The following is a 20197-nucleotide window of genomic DNA, read 5'->3' on the forward strand; positions in this document are numbered from 1 at the left end:
TGGAATTACATGTTGAAATGATTTTTTATTACATTGTTTGGCACTTTCCTGTCTTGAGCAATCTAAGTTATAACATTCTGAGTTTGAATGAAATTGAAAGCTGGCAGCAAGGACCCATTACGCCACCAACCCATAACCCATAAAGGGGCGGTGGTGGCTAAAATGCAGTCCTCCAGGCATTGTTGGACTACAACACCCATCAGCCCCAGCTATTATAGCCAATTAGGGATGGTGGAGGTTTAGTCCAACAACAACTGGCAGGCCAGATGGGTTCCACCCCTGCCTTAAAGTATAAATCATTATAAGTCAGATTAATGCCAGCTGCTATGGAAATGGAAAATGAAATACTTTACAGAATACTTTATATTTACAGAACAGTCATGCCAACAGGAGCTTGATTATGTGACTAATATGCCATTAAAACAACCCGCTAAGTGACTTTATGATATGATTTGCAAACAAAGATATTAACTGCTACGGTGACCTTTGTAAATGTTTGCAGCAATGGGCCTTCAGCAGTTGTTGCAAGTCACAAGAGGACCATGCACACCAGGGATGGAGAACCTTTCTCAGCCCCCCAAGGGCTACAATCCCCTTCTTAGCAACCTATCGGTAGCCACATACCAAAGGGAAAAGTGGACATTAATTTTGCCCTTTGCACAGTAGGCTGGTTTCTACACATAATGATGCACCACTTTCATCCAGGCAAGCAAGAGGAATCATTAAAGTTCAGGGGCAGATTCCAGCCAGGCAAGGGCACTCAAAGAGCATGGAATTTGCTTCAATAAGATGTAGCAATGGCCATCAACTTGGATGGCTTTAAAAGAGGATTGGACAAATTCATAGAGGCTATCAGTAGCTACTAGGCACAATGACTGTGCCCTGCCTCCAGTATGTTTCTGAATACTACTGCTAGAAACCGTAGGAGGGAAGAATGCTATTGTGCTCAAATCCTGCTTGTGGGCTTCTCATAAGCATCTGCTTGGCCACTGTGAGGACAGGATGCTGGTCTAGACGTGTCACTGGCTTCATCCAGCAGGCTCTTACATTTTAAAGTGCCATCTAGAGAGATATGGAGGGCCACACCAATATATTCAACAGGACTTATTGCTGAGAGTATTGATGCTTAGGACTGTGCTGTTAATTTTTAGCAAGATCCTGCAATTGAGAGAGAGGCAAGAGGAGATTTGGAATTCTAGTTTGCGTAAAGGATTATATGGGTTCTTTAAAGTTACATTGGTGAGTATGGGCCTAGCGGTTCACTGATAAAGGGTTATCAAATCAAAAGTGTTCTGAAAAGATTGTTTTTCCTAAAGTGATAAGGAGAACTGTGGGATAATCCTGTCAGTGTGTACATAGTACTCTCTGCAGTCAGTTTTTACAAAAATGATACACATCTTGTTGAACTGGAAGGGTGATCAGTGACTCACAAGAGAATGTAGTTAAACTACTTTTCCAATGCACACATAAACGGTCTGGTGGAAGTACCGTATTTTTCGCTCTATAACACGCACCAGACCATAACACGCACGTAGTTTTTAGAGGAGGAAAACAAGAAAAAAAATATTCTAAACGAAATAGTGGATATATGATTTTTGTGGTTCATGCTGTGGCCACAGACATGTGATCTGACGGTGAGTTTGGAGTAGCCCAATGCAAAAATCCTGAGGATCCATGTGGATCCATGCTTTGTAACCACGGAGGAGGGAAGGAAGGGGAACCATGGATCCTCTGCTCACGACTGCAGCAGATCCCCCCCCCCGCCACCCGCAGGCATTCGCTCCATAACACGCACAGACATTTCCCCTTACTTTCTAGGAGGAAAAAAGTGAGTGTTATGGTGCAAAAAATACGGTAAAAGCAGCTAGTTTTTATCAAGCTGACCGATATGGACATCACTGGATTTTATCCATTAACTTTCCCTCAATTTTTTGTTGTAAACTTACTTTAACATGGGTAGTAAGACTACATAAATATCTATACTCTCCCCTAAACTTTGGAAATATAGGAAATAATATATTTCCTTTCAATATTTATATTTTCTTAAACAGTTCCACCCAACTTACTTTTTTGTATCCATTTTAATTAAAGATTCCACAAATGATGCTTTAACCACAAGGTCATTCTTGCTTCAGAAATTTGTCAGAGAACAATGAAAATATAATTGCATCATTCAGAATGTGATCAAATGAGATTTCTACATTTTTCAGCTCACTATGTGTATTTTAAAATTTTGGTCAAGTACCTTGAAAGTAAGCGGATATGTAGTACGACACTTTTGAGAGTGGGTAGGTGAAAGATACAAAGAAGCAAAAATATTTCCCTGTTTATTCTGATCAATAAAAAGCACTTGTAACTATCTACTTCTGTATAGGAACAGGGCCGGAATGTCTAACTGGCTTTCTCTGTTTTCAGGGTCTATGTAAAGTATTTCATTACAAGTATTTACAAAAGAGGTTCATAACTTGACTAAGAGCAAAGCAAAGTCCTTGGCTGAAGAAGCCTTTGTTTGAGTGCAGTATTAAATTGCAAACATGTGTTTTGTGTCAGGATCTTGGGTTTGCTCATTGGCTAAGGAAAAAAACCAGATTTCACTTGTTGGCATGTGCTCCTGTATCACATATAACTTTGACTGAACAAATGTCTGAACAAAACCTGAAAACCAAACAGTAACAGCACAGCAAGATTTGACTTGCTTTAGTGGCAAAGGAAATTCTTTGCTTAGCCTGAGAACATTGTATTGTAAATCCTAGTACATTTTTGCATATGTCTCCCTTACTGAAGTAGAAATATCAATGGGAGGGTTCTAGAAATTGTTTTTGGTGACTCTAATCCTTGCCACTATCTGAATTACTTTGGGGTGACTTCTACTTACAGAATTGTAGAACTGGGAGGGATATAAGGGTCATCTAGTCCAACCCCCTGCAGTGCAGAAATCATTTATTCACTTGTATTCGTGACTGATAACTAACAATTTTTAATTCTTTTATTCAGCATGAAATAAGATTTTAGGGATCCAAGAGAGTCAGATATAAATATAAAACTTATATCAATGCACATCTTTCCTATTCAACATAGGTAGCTATTGTGCTGTCTCTCTATATTGATTCAAAATTTAAATGTATTGAAGTCACACATATATATATAATAGCTAAGCAAGAAGTACTGAATACTCACACCAAGAAAAAAAAAGGTGAATTAGCAATAGTAAGATTTATTCAGGAAAACAGAACATACATTACAATGTGATCAAGCACTGCAGCCTAAGCTCACTATTGTGGGATATGGTAGGTTCCTTGGGGCAGGGAACTGCAGTGCTGCTTGCTTGACCTTATGGTCAGCAGGTAGGGTGGAGAGGGTCATGCCTTGTGGCAAGTAGTGTGAGCAGGGAGGGAGGAGTTTAGAGTGACTTCCCTGGTGAGCGCTCAAGGGCACTCACATAGTGAAGGGATGTTTTCCCAATCTATTATTTATTGGTTAAATATCTTTCCTGCACTTAACCACAAGGTTACAGGGTGGGTTACAAAAATCCAGAAATACAATATTAAAATCCGTTAAAACAATTTACCATCAATCATCAGCAGAAAAGGGTGGGTCAAAGGGATGAGGTGCATCTTCAGAATGTGATGAAACTATATAATGATGGGATCAGATGCACCTCAGTGGGGAGGGATTCCCACAGCTATTGCTCAAGGAGAAACATGACAGACCAAACCTTGAACCCCATGAGGTTCTCCCTTCTGAATGCTGGACACCAGGGGAGAGGAGAGGTGCTCCTCTAGGGCAACCCCTTCAACCAGCCATTTTAGAGAAGTGGGCAAAGAAAGGCTCTGATCAGTACATTTTAATGAGGGGCTTTGAGCCAAGATGGGTGTTGTCATCTGGGCAGTTCAGGACCTCCATACACACTGCCCAAGCTTGCGTCCCTGGGAGGTCACTTTGATGCTGTTAACACAGTGGTTTGGCTTCACTCCTGGAGGCACACTCCATTGTCTCTTGAGACAGACAGATGCCAATTACAAAAAGTTCCTCACTGCACATACCTTTTTTACATTAATAAAGTTGTCCCCTCAAACTCAATGTCTTGCATCTTCATTCTGTGGTGGGGTGGGGCACAAAAACTGTTAATATTAGGAACAGTAAGATTTATTTAGGAAAATGGAACACAAATTCAGGCGTATGTTAACAATTTAAAAAGACAGAATATAGCATTCTATCTAACATATTGACTTGGCTTAGTACATTAAATGCATAGATCAGAGCTAAAATGCTAGAGTCAATACAGTACACTTTAATAATGCTTATTAATAAAGGAAGGAATCTTTTGGTGATAATGTCAAATCTCTCATGGGGCAGAACTGATAATCAGAAAGTGGTTTAAATTTCTGTACAGGGAAGAACAAATTAATTTTTATGCAGATCACATAGAGAATGTTGAAAATGACCTCAAGAATCTAATAAACACAGTCAAGGGACTCTTAAGAGATGTCAACAGAACTATCAGGAAGGAAGCCAAACAGGAATTTGAAGGATATGGTTGCATCCAGCCTACCATTTCATAGCATGCTTTGATTCAAAGACACCCAAAGGAAGTCCAGCTCACAGGTAACTTTCACTAAGGAAAAGCTTATTCTGTTATATAACTTGCAGAATATGTTTGAGACATTGACTGTGCGTGTGTGTGTGTGTGTGTGTGTGTGTGTATAGCTGCTTTGACTCTGTTTGCTCTTGGAAACAAACCATGAAGCAATAGGGATGCTGGGGTGTGGGGAGGAGAACAGCAAACAGCTAGTGACTGTGTAAGCTACCACTGATGCCTTGGGGCAGGAGCTGATAACTTGCCTTGAACTCTAGACTCAATGTCTGCCAAATTTGAGAGAAGGGGCACGCATGCATAAGTAGCATGATATCTTTTCAATCAATCGGTTAGGGTTGAAATGAATATTGGATTCTTATTATAACATGGGAATAGTATGGCACACAGCTAGGATCAGAGGCTTAAAAACGACCTTCATCTGACAATAAATGTATGCACTTTTCAACATGATAATGAATAGATTTGTGCTAGTATTAGTTAATATTGGCTGTTGGTCTCTTTAGATCTGTGAGGCATGGAGTTCATTGTGGGGTGACTTTGTGACATATGTATTATGAAATGCAATACAATTGTATAAGTGTGATCTTGCAGGAGAAGAACCTTTAGGGTCTAACTTGCTCGTGATGTAACCCAGGAGGCTTTACGAAGATAAATACACACAGAAGTCTAGGTCAGCAGGGACCTGGGAGAAATCCTCAGCAAATCATGAGGTAAAAGGGCTTGCTCTGCAGTTTCCCTGTCTAAAGATAAAGGATTCCCTTCTGGATGTGTGACCCTACAAACTGACCAGGCAATACAGGTGACCTTATTTTGGAAAGATCTGGCAGCTGTCAGGGCCAAGCAGGACATTTATTAATAATACATATATTATTAATTTTCAATCTAAATTTATATTTCACACATCCTCCAAGGAGCTCATTGTGGCATACATGGTTCTTCCCTCTCACATTTCATCCTCACAGCAGCCTTATGTGGTTGGTTAGACTGAGAGGGTATGACTGGCACAAGGTCACAGTTTTGTAGCTGAGTAAAGATTTGGACGTGAGTCTTCTCGGTTCTAAACTGACCTTCTGCTATATCACACTGACTCCTAATGACTGGAGCAAGCATCTTAAGACATTATGCTCTTGCTTTCACTGTTTGTGGTTGTTTCTGGTTGGTAACTACTTGGTGTGCTGAATCATGCTACAATGTTTGTGAGAGACTATAGAGACTGTTATACAAAGAGAATCCATAATTTTCCAGAGTCAATATGTTAACTGACCTTGGAGGATTGTATCTTTCCTGCCTTATCTAGTGCAGTAAAATCTCCAGAAATAGTCCTGCCCTGATGCACTAAACAGAACCACAGTAGGGCTCAGAGGTTTCAACTCCCTCAGTTATGTTCTGTATGGCATTATGGAAACAAGAGTTACTAAGGAAAGTAACAGAGTACTCTTTATTCAAAGTTTACATAATAGTTTTACCTCCAAGGTTTTTTTTGGGTTTTTTAATGACTAACAGATCCTGGGCCAAGCCAGTTTTTCAACTTCTGCATAAAGATGCAAGTGATAACAAATTGGAGGCTTCATATGACTATCTTCAGGGTAACTATTGCTATTGTAGAATACTGCAATGTCCCTAGTAGAAACAAGCTATGGGAATTGGTTTTCCATAAGCTTATCTTGCTATAATGTTTAATGGTAGATCCGTTCACACGGGAGTCATTTTTCAAGTTATCAGCATAGAAATGCAGCTTTCGTTGCTGTCACATGGCAAAAGAAGGCACCATCTATTCAATTATAAGATTAAAAGGTTATGCTAGTAGTCATAAACTTTCTAAGGGCTTTGAGGCCTGGAATGTTATGTTTGTTTTTATATGGTGTACTTAGTTCTTTTCGGCTTAGCTTCTCTGCATTTTTATACAGTGGTACCTCTGGTTACGAACTTAATTAGTTCCAGAGGTCTGTTCCTAACCTGAAACAGTTCTTAACCTGAGGAACCACTATAGCTAATGGGGCCTCCTGCCGCGGCCGCGCGATTTATGTTCTCATCCTGAGGTTAAGTTCTTAACCTACTTCTGGGTTAGCGGAGTCTGTAACCTGAAGTGTTTGTAACCTGAGGTACTACTGTGTTGCTTTGAGATTGTGTGTGTGTAATGAAATGATGTAAGCTGCCATGGTTAAGGCATATACATTGAAAAGGTGGTATGTAAATTTTCAAATGAATTAGTAAAACCAAGATCTGGACTGTACCACCATAGACTAGTTGTAGGTTCACATGACAGAATATTGCCTTATGCAGGAGGGTGGGGAACCTAGACATAGAAAGCTACCCTGTCAGGGAGAAGGTTGGACTAGAATCACTCTTGCTGATATGCTAAATTCCTGTGTGTGGGGAACCCTTGGGTGAAATAGATGTGAACCCCCACCTACAATGTGAAGAGGTTCAACACTGCTGTTTGTTGCAACTAGACTAGAGAGGACACTTTTGTCGATCCTCAGAGTTACAGTGGGGCATAAAAGAAGAAAAGGAAGAAGCCTCTGATATATGTTTCACAGAGCCTATCCAAGGCAGGGGTCAGCAAACCTTTTCAGCAGGGGGCCGGTCCACTGTCCCTCAGACCTTGTGGGGGGCTGGACTATATTGTTTTGGGGGGGGGGATGAACGAATTCCTATGCCCCACAAATAACCCAGAGATGCATTTTAAATAAAAGCACACACTCTACTCATGTAAAAACACCAGGCAGGCTCCACAAATAACTCAGAGATGCATTTTAAATAAAAGGACACATTCTACTCATGTAAAAACACGCTGATTCCCGGACCGTCTGCGGGCTGGATTTAGAAGGGGATTGGGCTGGATCCGGCCCTTGGGCCTTAGTTTGCCTACCCATGATATAAGGCTTTAAACAGGAGTTGGGAACCTATTTCAACCTTTTGCTTTCCATTATCGTCAAACCTCTGTGGTAACATGCCAGTGGTAGTTGGCTAGTAGCCACTAATAGCCACAACCTCCATGAATTTGTCTTAATTCTCTTTTAAATCCATCCAAGTTAGTGGCCATCACTGCCTCCTCTGTAACTATATCCTGAGTGACTTTCTTTGTTTTGTCCTGAATTTTCCAACATTCAACTTCATATATCTCCAAGCTCTAGTATTATGAGGGACCAAAAAAAATCATTGTCTGTTTTCTCAACACCATGCATTATTTTATAAACTTCTATTTCAGACTATCAAAACCAACTTCTTAGGTGGGTGTTACAAGAAAATTCCTGAAAGACAGTGCTTCTGGATCTGTGTATACCAGATAGTAGGGGTCATCATTCATTATATGTTATATTGCAAGTTTTACAAAATTCCAAAGGCAAAATATTTAAAGAAAATTCAAGAGCCAACCACCACTCATAGTGACGTTGATAAAATAAAACATCTGATGTCTAGTGTAGCTAAGCCTGTTATGTTTAGCTAAGTTTGCAGTAAAAGCTTCCCAACTCAGGAAAACCTAGGAGTTTAGCCTTGTGACCTGAAATATATGGTATGCCATACTTGCATGTATATTTTATGCATTATATGTGTTTTATTACATGTATTTTATTATGCTGTTTTCATGGTACTGTAGCTGTATTAGTTTGTTGCAGTAAAGCCAATGATGTATCTTGTGGTACCTTACAGAATACACAAATTTATTGTGATGTGAATGTTCACAATTTAAAATCTACTTCATTAGCTGCAAGATCACATCTCATTAAGTGGGCTCTAGTCCACAAAAGCTTATGCCATATTGAATTTGTTCCTGTTAGGTGCCACAAGACTTTTGGGGTTGTCAATATTTTGTGGGAATGAGTCAAATGCATAACGGGAAATTTAAGTTCACACAATTAAAGTGGATTAAATTGCTTTGTCACCCTAAACATTCACTTTAAAAAAGAAATTAACTTTTTGCAGTTAGGAAAATGACTTATAAATGCACTGAAATGTGTAGTAACAATGAATAATAGAAAGATTATTAGCACACTGCAAAGAAATCAGGATGAATGCAGATTGTTGTATAATCATCCCACAAACAAACCAGAACAAATGCTCCATAAAGACTAGACATAGTCTAATCTCTGTGTAAGCTTTGTGCAAGCAAATCAAAGTGAATGCTCAATAAACAGGTTGTCTGGGAGAGCCCTTTGGCATTGTCATCCTTTCCCTGGCAGGTGTCAGTGGGAGTTCTCCACTGCTCAGGTTAATAGCAGGGAGCGGATTTTAACTGGGGTTGCTGTTGGGGAGGAAAATGTTAAATTAACCTCCCTATTTGCTGCAGTCCTAATGAAAACTGGCCCCTGCATCTTTTTAGTAAACAAAGGGGGGAGCACTTAATGAATTTTCTAAGTTGCATTTACTTTCATGGGCTCTGTCTCCATTGGGACATCTTCACTGCTTCCATCCAGTCCTGAACATCCTGCCTAATTCCTGAACTTCTGAATCATGACTCCTGAATGGTGTGTCTTCTGCCAAGCCTTTACCACTGCTTGCCTGAATAAACACATTTTTTTACTTACTTTACTTTTTTACTTACACATAAGAGGCTTTGTGTATGTTGTAGCATCACATGCAGTCTAGCCTAAGCAGGATCGCTCCCTTTAAGAGAGATAACACAATACTACAATCCTATGCCTATTTACTTGGAAGGAAGTCCCTCCCAGGTCAGTTGAACTTACTGCCTGTAACTATATGTAGGACTGAGCCTAAGCACACAGAACTTTTCAGAAGCAAAGGCTAGTTAAACTGGGAAGAAAAATACTTTTCCACGATATGGAAAGCGAATGTTCGTGCTGTTTTAGTTGACAGAGCCCAAATACTAATAATTTCCAAAACATTTAATGCAATGGTTTAGATACAAAGAAACGTGAGTGGAAGTGGAGAATATAGTGTTATTCCATGGACTCTTACAAAACTGCTAAAGTTTCTCAAAATAGCACCACCATGATTAGGGGTAGTATTACAGAATGAGAAACAAGGAGAATAAGGAAAATATATACAGGCTGGAGTAGGCTATTAGAAGGGCCTGAGGGGGGAAAATAATTTCTTCTTTTTCTAGGTCAGAACCAATCCTGCCATGAGCAGAAGCGGCTTTCGAGTAGTACAGGGGTGGCCAACTCCCAAGAGACTGATCTACTCACAGAGTTAAAAACTGGCAGTGATCTACCGCCTTTTTTGGGGGTTCAGGTCAAAGTTCTTGAGTTTTTTCAGGGAGGAGGTAAAATGTTGAGCTTTTTCTAGGGGAATCACAGTTGTTCAGCTTCTTTGGGGGGAGCCAATGATCTACCAGTGATCTACCGCAGACGTCCAGTGATCTACCGGTAGATCACGATCTACCTGTTGGACACGCCTGCAGTAGTATTATTGCATAAAAGGGTAAAGGGACCTCTGATCGTTAGGTCCACTTGCGGACGACTTTGGGGTTGCGGCTCTCATCTTGCTTTACTGGCCGAGGGAGCCGGTGTACAGCTTCCGGGTCCTGTGGCCAGCATGACTAAGCTGCTTCTGGCGAACCAGAGCAGTGCATGGAAACACCGTTTACTTTCCCGCCGGAGTGGTACCTATTTATCTACTTGCACTTTGTGCTTTTGAACTAACTGCTAGGCTGGCAGGAGCAGGGACCGAGCAATGGGAGCTCACCCCATCGTGGGTATTTGAACCGCCGACCTTCTGACTGGCAAGCCCTAGGCTCTGTGGTTTAGCATATTTGGATATAATCATTATCTTTGTGCCAGAATACCTGAAGATTATTTTTTTCCTGTTTTTGTTCTTTTGCTTAAGAAAGCAGTCTACTTGATAAAAGGGTCATAGATTAAATTTTAAGGGCCTGAGGATAGACTCATCAGATATAATTTTAAACCAGGTTGTTTCTAGGGGCACAACAGATTTAAAAAACAAAACAAAAAAGCCTTAGATTTTTTTTTTAAAGAGCACAGATGTTCATCTACCCTGATGGACAGAGGAAGCTTTGGCTTCAGAACAGAGTGGTCCTGCTTGATTATACAGTAATGCAAGCACAAGTTTTGCGTCAGTCCAACAAAAAGATGTGACTAGACACAGTAACTGTCTTGGGGTTAATACGTGCCTAAGCTCATAGTGCAAATATGGGCAATCATTTGATCAAGTATAGCAAACAAAGCTTAGCAACAGCTGTGCTTACAGCACAGCGGTCAGCTCCCCAAATCAGTTTGCACAAGAGTCGGGCAGCTCAAATCCCGCAGTTGACCCAGAAAGACCTGGCTATGGAAAGCAGTGACCCTTCCAGATGGGTGTCCGTTGTGGGATTAATGTCCACCATACATACAATTTTTTGCAGTCCCCATACACCACCTTTGGTATCAAAATGCCAGCCTATATATAACCCAAATTTCCCCTTACCAAAGGAAATCCACTAAGTAAAAAACATCCTGCTGCCAATGTGAAATTGGCAATATTTCAGTGACCCATTTGCAAATTAAGCAATCCCTGGTGGTCAGACATACTAGTACAAACTCTGGGCCAGTTTTTACTTTGAGTTTCTTAAGATTCCTGGAGTAAAACATATTTTTCTAGCTTTTATTATATAGCTCTTTAAATGTGAATTAGTTTTTCCTCTTTTTTAAAATCTGGGAAGATACTCCTTATCAGAATTGAGTCCCAAGTTGCTAAGGACTTTACATCCTCATAACAAAATCCTGAATCAGTAGCTCAGCAACAGTGAGTGTTGTGGTTTAAGGTGGTCATATATCCCTTCTCATTGCCTCCCACAGCAACCAGGCTTCAGCATTCTGCACCCTAAATCAGCTGCCTGAGCTGACTACCTCACTCTGCCTAATGACAGAGCTGGTCCTGGTGCCAAGTCTCTCCATATATTAATATTTAAAGGATACTTTAACAATGAGCCAAATATTAGTCCTTTATTATTCTCCCCCCTCACCATTTATAACAACTGATGGATTAGGAATCACATTGAAATCTGACAAATTTGGATTGGGTTGAGTGAATCTTACAGTAGTAAAAGGAAAGAACAAGTAGAATGGTGTTTCAGCAGCAGCTAGCAAGCCAGCTAATATGTATGTGCTTCTTACTGTCTGGAAGTGAGAGGTGATTATGCAGATATAAAAAAATGTGGCTTCAATTTCTCAAGGTTTCCTGAGGGTCAATGCCACACTGCTGCAAGGTTCATCAGCTACATAGAAAGGGGACATTGCTTAGTAGCTAAATAAACACCAGCATGAATGGAGCTTTTGTGTATGCTTCTGTTGTGTGTGCCTTGGAAAGTATACAGAGCAGAAACAAAACATCTTTTGACAGAAAGAGGAAAAACAAAGCTGAAATTCTTAACTATCCATGCCTAGCTAAAAAATTGACACACAAGTTCTGCATTTAGGCAGACATTCAAGGATTTGATTATCTTTAGGGCTTTTTAAAACTGTGTTTTCATAACTAAAAATCATATCAGAAAATGTAGGTAGATTAATTTTTCCTTGTAAGAGTGGCTCTGAACATTGCAGATGTTCAAGCTCAAAAGACTGGAAATTCAGAAAATAAGATAGAAAATCACCAGTCATGTTTGTTTGGTCAATTATCTACAGAGGTTTCTCAGACAAGAGCTAGACTAGTAGAAGACAAAGCAACATAAGATAAGGTGGTTTATTATCAGAAACTTTGAGTCATCTATCCCTTATACTAGACTCATGTAACTGAAATTCTATACATATTAATAACACAAAGTTGTTATAAGAATTTAAGGTCTCAAATATATAAATTGAATGTACAAGGAAAACACATACATATATATATATATATACCACATGTCTGAAACAGTACAGGAAGACAGTCCTGAAACCATTTTGACTCTCCCAAATTGACCAATGTTTCTCTGCAAGGAAATGAAATGGAAAAAACCTCCCCACTGTCTTTATGCTCACAAATCCTGGCTTAAAGTCACATTTAAGGTGTGAATAGAGTGAGCCTGTGACCTGGCTCAGGAATTAAGTATTTATCATTACAAAAGAATGGCCAGGCTGCCCGGGTGATCCAATCCGTGACCGTTGACAGGTTTTCTGCCAGACAGGATTTTGCTGGAGACCACCTCTTTCTGTATGTATGATGTATTGGGGTGGTCTTGAGTTTGAGGGTGGGCAATTTCAAAAGTCTATATAAGAGCTGGCACACCTTTGTTCTGGGTCCTCCTCCTCTCTCCTGCATGTGGGGGGAGCACCCTGTTGCAATTGTTTTAATTAAGATCAGGCTTACTAGCTGCTTTGCTTCTCAATATTCTCTGGTTGGCCTCTGTTATTTTCTCCTACCAATAGGGAACCCACTTAAGGACTCTATACGGGCTCTTGGATACCCCATAAGGGAAAAAGGGCAGGTTTTGTTTACAACGAAGTGATGAATGAAAAAAAGTAAATTAATTGACTCATTGATTCATATAGAAAAATAGTAAAAACCATCTTATACACATGATCACAACACTTGAAGAGGAGGGAATATAAACTAAACCAGTTTGGGTTGTTTTGAAAACTATCTTAAACAAAGGTTTTAGAATAATCAGTTTAGAATAATAACCTAAATCTTAACGTGACAGATTAGCAATAGAATGAGGGCAGGAGGACTCCCAAAATATATCAGCTTTCACCGTCTAGAATTTCTATAATGCCTTACTAAGTATCCTTTTACACGCAATCCCTCCCCTCCATATTTTGGGGTAGGTTCAAACCTCTTCATTGTGCATTAACAGAGCAGAAGCACAAGAAGGTGAGTGGAAAGACTGCAGGCACATACTTTTAATAATAAAAAATAAATCAGCCCGTATTTAAGAAAATTTGAGTTTACATGGTATTTGAAAGAAAAAGCCAGAAAAGTTCAACAACAAAAAGCATAAAACATAAGAGTAGCCATGCAAGTTCTCACATTGCCTGAGCTCTGATGTTTGTCTGGCTAGGAGATCGTCGCATACTTCAGAAAATAGTACATATTTTGTTTCACTGAATGTCTCTCTGAGGTATGGAAGTGAGAGCTGGACCATAAAGAAGGCTGATAGTCGTAGAATTGATGCTTTTGAGTTATGGTGCTGGAGGAGACTCTTAAGAGTCCCATGGACTGCAAGAAGATCAAACCTATTCATTCTGAAGGAAATCAGCCCTGAGTGCTCACTGGAAGGACAGATCCTGAAGCTGAAGCTCCAATACTTTGGCCACCTCATGAGAAGAGAAGACTCCTCAAAAAGACCCTGATGCTGGGAAAGATTGAGGGCCCAAGGAGAAGGGGACAATGGAGGATGAGATGGTTGGACAGTGTTCTCGAAGTTACCAACCAAACTGAGTTTTACCAAACTGCAGGAGGCGGTGGAAGACAGGAGTACCTGGCATGCTCTGGTCCATGGGGTCACGAAGAGTTGGACATGACTAAATGACTAAACAACAACAAACATCAACAAATTGTGATGATAACTACCGGTACTTAATTCCTGAATCCAGGTCACAGGCTCACCCTATTCACACAGAGACACCCTTAAGACAGGGTTTGTGAACAATGAGACAATGTGGAGGCTTTTCCATTTCCTTCCTCCTTGCAGAGAAATATTTGAGGTGACTTAAAGATTCAAAATGGCTTTAGGACTGTTTTCCTGTACTGTTTCCAGACATGTGGTTTGTTTGTTTGTTTGTTTGTTTGTTTGTTTGTTTATGTGTTTGCCTTGTACAGTAATGAACATTTATTTTATATAAATAAGACCTTAAAATTCCTCTAACAGAGGAGAAGCAGAGTGGAGTTCATTCCTTCTGGCAAGCTGAAAAGCCAGGCTGATGGAATATTCAACATGCTGAAGTCTTTCCATACCTGTTATCGTTACTTATCCAACAGAATTCAAAAAGAGGAAGGGATTGTCTTCTTGTGAGTGAAAGACTAATGCTCAAAGGAAATGGCACATTCAAACTACCGTATTTTTCGCCCTATAGGACACACTTTTCCCCCTCCAAAAATGAAGGGGAAATGTGTGTGCGTCCTATGGAGCGAATGCAGGCTTTCGCTGAAGCCTGGAGAGTGAGAGGGGTCGGTGCGTACCGACCCCTCTCGCTCTCCAGGCTTCAGGAAGCTATCCGCAAGCCTTGGGAGCCTGCGGGAGTTCCCGCCGGGCTCCCAAGGCTTGCGGACAGCAGCCTGCAGCCCGAAACCTGGGGAGCGCAGCAGAGCGCGCCCCGGGCTTCGGGCATATATCCGCAAGCCTGGGGAGACCGGCGGGAGTTCCGACCCCTCTCGCTCTCCAGGCTTCAGGAAGCTATCCGCAAGCCTAGGGAGGGAACTCCCTCCCTAGGGAACTCCCGCCGGTTCCTCCCTAGGGAACTCCCTCCCTAGGGAACCCCCTCCCTCAGGGAACTCCTGCCGGTCTCCCCAGGCTTGCGGATATCTGCCCGAAGCCCGCGCCTGGGGGGCGAAATAGCAGCCAGCCCTGCGGATTCCAGCCCCACGCCTGGGGGGGGGGGGAAATAATTTTTTTCTTCTTTATTCCCCTCCCCCAAACTAGGTGTGGGCCAGTGCACCCTATAGGGCAAAAAATATGGTATGTCCAAGCACAGGCTGTTTCCAGTAGGGTTTTAGGCCTCAAATATAGAGACAGTCATTAGCTTACCAGAATTTAAAATCCAGGTAATTCCCTTAAAACTTCCTCCTTTCTAAGGACTATGGCAATTGTCAGAATGCTTTGAAAAGATGCAACAGACAGCAATCACACTCATACTAGCTTGAAAAAAAGATAGAAGGCTATTCAAGATACCCAATTGTATCCATTACAAGATACCCAATTGTAAACATTAATCCAAACAGATTCAACAAAAGGCAATCAAATATAGAAAATTAATTACAAAAACTTCTTTGGAGCTAAGTCCCCTACTAACATCCACACAATATTTCTCATTACAGGGAACAAACAGTTCTAGTCCACACTTGTGTATGATCATGCAGGCTGTTCATTCATTTCAAGCTCAGGGAACATCAAAAACAAAATACCATCCTACTCTGTTTATTTCCAGAATGGAATGTATCTGAGTCTTAATTCTAGATCACTAAATTCCTCTTGAAGTGTGTATACAAAAACTTCCTCAAGTGACTCAACAAGGTTATTCATACAAATGAACACATATTATTGTCACAAATCAGTGCTTACGTAGCCAGCGTCTGCTACAACCAGGCTTCCCCCCCTCCCCGCCTCCAGAGCTTGAAAAGAAAAAAAAACCTATAGCTTTTCTTGCTTTTTATCACCAAAGTAGACAGAATAATTTTTAAAAGGAACTCGACAGGTTGTAGTATGCCTTCTTCCACTAGATCTACTTCCACTGATTTGAGGAACATGGATACAAATCTTCAAAATCTGTAGATTATGCAAGTGCAACAAAGGAGTATTTGTCCAATACGTAAATGTCCCTTATTGTGCTAACAATACCTTCTTGGTGGTTGGGGCTGCCAAAATGTTTTATACCATCATAATTACCTGTGACATAGCTACCTGATAGGAATAACTTTTTTATTCCCTGGAATTTTACACCTTCCTGTGGTGCTCTGTCTATTTTCTGAGGGATGTTCTTACTAGCATATTATCCCACCTTAGCTCACAAAAACATTATTTGAGTATAACCAGAATTTTAAAAGCATATGTTTTATTTTCAATATTTATAAGGAACTAGACTTTGGAAAACTACAGTGGAACCTCGTGTTACATACTGTCCTCCTTGCAAACGCTTTGGGTTATGAGCTCCGCTAACCCCGAAGTAGATGCTTCCGGTTGCGAAATTTGCCCAGGATGCGAGCAGAAATCGCGTGCCGGCAGCGCAGCAGCAGCAGGCGTCATTATGAGCAGTTTCAGCTTAAGAACGGACCTTCTGAACGAATTAACCTTCTGAACTTATTAATTTCCTAACAGGAGGTTAGGAAATGTATTCTGATTCAACAGCTCCCTCTAGTGAATTACAGAAATTATGGCTTCAACTGAGAAGTTTACTTTTCAATATTTCATGTGTGCTTTTTCTGACCACCTTGTTAAGTGACTCCAAGATGGTGGCTTATTTTACAAAGGTCAGCAACTTTTGGAAAACCTTATTTGTGTACCTGAGACTGCAGTCCAGTACTCATTTGCCTGGGAAAAAGTCTCAATGAAATAAATGGAACTTAAGTCTAAATAGACATGTATGTCTATTGCACTGAGACTTTGGTTACATACAAACCATACATTTAAAGCACCCCCCATAAAGCACCCCCCCATATATTCCCTACTGGAAATAGTATAGGCCTGGAGAGTTAAGAGCATTATTTTCAGTCTTTTATTGTTTGTTTGTTTGTTTGTTTGTTTGCTAAATATGTGTACCTCCCTTCATCACAAGGCACCTCACAACATAAAAATACAAAATGAGAATACAAAACACATAATAAAATAAAAACTAACACAAACCAACAACCCCCCTCCCTCCCTCACATATTTTTTATTGAATTAGCAGGGTAGGACTTTTACTGAACTTTGTGATTTGCAATTCTTATAGAAATTTTTAAAAAATTAAAAACTGGAAAGCTGATTAAATCAATGATTCAGGGAAAGACTAGATGACCCTTGTGGTCCCTTCCAACTCTGCAATTCTATAATTCTATGAAATACTCTATACTCAACAACTGTTGGCTATGGGGCCGTAGGATTTGGCAGGCGCCCCACTACACTGACAGAACATGAGATATTTTGTCACCATGACAGATACACCAGTGGAACACTCCATTGTCTGCTCTCTCAAGTACCCTGGAGTGTGATGTTGCCAGGGTGTTTGAGGAAGTGAAACGGAAGGAGGGAAGGAGGAAGCGGTGGAGAAATGTTAATGAAAATTATTGAGATGCTGCCTGGCAAGGTTGGCTTATTGTGCAAAACAGATGAGGGAGAAGGTTGGTTATGCAAGTTACCACCCTAAACGGCTTCGGCCCAGTATACCTGAAGGAGCGTCTCCACCCCCATCGTTCTGCCCGGACACTGAGGTCCAGCGCCGAGGGCCTTCTGGCGGTTCCCTCATTGCGAGAAGCGAAGCTACAGGGAACCAGGCAGAGGGCCTTTTCGGTGGTGGCGCCCGCCCTGTGGAATGCCCTCCCATCGGATGTCAAGGTGATGGACAACTACCTGACATTCAGAAAACATCTTAAGGCGGCCCTATTCAGGGAAGCTTTTAATGTATGATATTTTAATGTTTTTGGTTTCTGTGGAAGCCGCCCAGAGTGGCTGGGGAAACCCAGCCAGATGGGCGGGGTACAAATAATAAATTATTATTATTATTATTATATACCACCAGGAGAGAGACAGTCAAAAGGACTGGGCCTTGCAAGAGTCAGGCTATTGGTCCATGAAGGCTTCCCGGAGTTGTATGCTGGATTTAAACCAGAGATCCTCTGCATGCAAAATGTAAGGTGTTCCACCCGGCCAGGGCTCCTTAACGTGATCATGGCATCTTTGAGTAGTTTTTGGGCTGGGAGCAAGAGGGAGCAGGCACACTTCCCCCTTTTCCCCTGGCGGGCCCTGAATTCCCATCTCCTGCTTCTCAACTCTGTGCATATCTGTATTTCTCATTGTTGATTCTTCATCTGGCCCTTTCCCTTTGGCGGTGTGACCCCCCCCCCCCCCGTCTTTCCCTCCCTGGGTGGGATCAGAATCCTAGGGGTGATTTATATACACTTTGCAGGTACTCTGCCCAGGGAGCTTATGTGTAAGTTGTATTACATGGCCTCGCCTTCCTTCCAGATAGCTCTTGTGAGGAGCATAAAGGATTCAAACCTCTACCCACAGAGATAGCTGGAGACTTGCTATACTATGGGCACTGCTGGCTGTGTGCCTGGGAGTGATGACTTGAGAGTGCTCTGGCATCACTGTACATGCAACAATGCTGGGGGCATGTCCTTGTTGTGGACTCTTTTGTCGGCAGTACATCTCCTGATTGTTGAGCATTCACAGTCCATTGAGGGTTGCTGGGGCACTGCCTGCTATTTCATACCACTTTTTTATGTTTTGTGTTTCCCTCCTTCTGTACCAAACTGAGCACACGTAGAATATTGTGGCCATCCTGGTGGAATTTCACCCCACCCCCCCGCTCAGGCCGCGAGTCTCTTCGTCTTGTGGTTTTTTCGTCTTGCAAAGCACGGCTATTAGCGGCTTAACGGCTATTAACGGCTTAGCGGCTTTAAGAAAAAGGAAACAAACTCGCAAGACGTTTCGTCTTGCGAAGCAAGCTCACAGGGAAATTCGTCTTGCGGAACGACTCAAAAAATGGAAAACTCTTTCGTCTAGCGAGTTTTTCGTCTTGCGAGGCATTCGTCTTGCGGGGCACCACTGTAGAGTAAAAGACTGCTTTATTCAGTAAAGGTTTTCCTGCCTCCCAGGTGATTTAAATTAATTGGCAAAGCCCAGTGGTATGGTTTTTTAACTGGAAAGTAACTATACTTGCAGGTTAACCAAGTGAGTTACTTCATCACACTAAATTCTTACCATTTGTAGATAAAAAAATGGATCATCTGCTTATTCTTTAAGAGAGATGATTAGCAGAAAAAATGTCTGGATAACCTAACCAAGCAACAAGCAGTCTGTGCTCCTCGTATTATTAAATCATGAGCAGCAGAGTAACAATGCAGTAAGCTTTTGAATCAAGAGTTTCCTCAAGTGGTTTTAAGGTCTGCTGATTTGTTCTCAATGCTTCAGAAATCAGAGAGCGTTATAGAACTAGACAGGAAGCTTATAAACACTGTGGCTTTTTCCCAAGAGGTGGCAGCAACTTCAAAATTAGTCCCTTGGGTATTCAGAGGAAATAAGAGTATCACTTTTCATCTTCGTCAAGGACACTTATGTCAGCAATTGCAATTTAATAAAAACCTTCGGGGTTGGGTTTTGTTTTTTTTAGAACGGGGGAAATTATTTTTTTATCTAGTGTTTTATCTTCACACCAGCGATTTGAATAGTGAGGGGTAGTGACCCTATTTTATTAAAAGGGTTGGCTAACTGAACTTAGTTTAAAGGATTTAATTTTTCATTGCTATTATCATTAGTGCAATGGTTTTTTTTAAGAAAAAATAAATAGTTTTATATAAAAAACATTGATTGTAAGTCACTGTGTGGACAGAAATCTTTTGAATGTCAGCATATACTTAAAAAAAAAATGAACCATGTGTGTCACCGTGAACTCCTTGGAGAAAAAGGTGGGGTATAAATGCAGAAAACGAATGAACGCTGAGGTAAAATAAAATTATTTTAAGTACATACATAAGTCAACAAACAGCCAGTGAGTTCAATGGGACTTACTCACTGATTATATGTGCTTAGGCGTATCTGCCAGCGAAGAAAAAAGCGTTTACACACATCCAGGGTGAGGGGCGCGACTTCCACACGCCGCCCTTCGGCGCCTCTTTCTCCACCTCAACTGAGTACAGGCCGCCGCCGCCTCTTTCCCGCTTCCCAGAAAACTCCCTCACCCGCCCTATCGGCCGTCACCCGGCAACATCCAGTCAGCGCCTCGCTTGGAAAGCGCCAATAAGAACGTCTCGCGGCTGGCGTGGACTCGTCCTAGCTCTCCTAGCTCCCTCAAGCCCCGCCCGCCT

At 41.3% G+C, this 20197-nt stretch overlaps 1 long non-coding RNA gene across 2 annotated transcripts in view; it reads right to left on the minus strand.

Annotated features, from left to right (window-relative positions):
• LOC310688337 overlaps nt 1–20114 on the minus strand; it is a 31209-nt gene extending 11095 nt beyond the window's left edge. The window contains exons 1-2 of one of the 2 annotated variants that reach the window (XR_014516868.1): nt 19906–20093; nt 4044–4097 (exon numbers count right to left, since the gene is read on the minus strand). This is a non-coding gene — a long non-coding RNA (uncharacterized lncRNA). Of the gene's footprint in view, nt 1–4043; nt 4098–19905 lie in introns of both variants that reach the window. The other variant, XR_014516867.1, reaches the window with a different exon arrangement.
• Between the last annotated feature and the right edge of the window lie 83 nt (nt 20115–20197).

This window comes from Podarcis liolepis, assembly GCF_965112155.1.
Source record: "Podarcis liolepis genome assembly, chromosome: 11".
Lineage (NCBI taxonomy): Eukaryota > Metazoa > Chordata > Lepidosauria > Squamata > Lacertidae > Podarcis > Podarcis liolepis.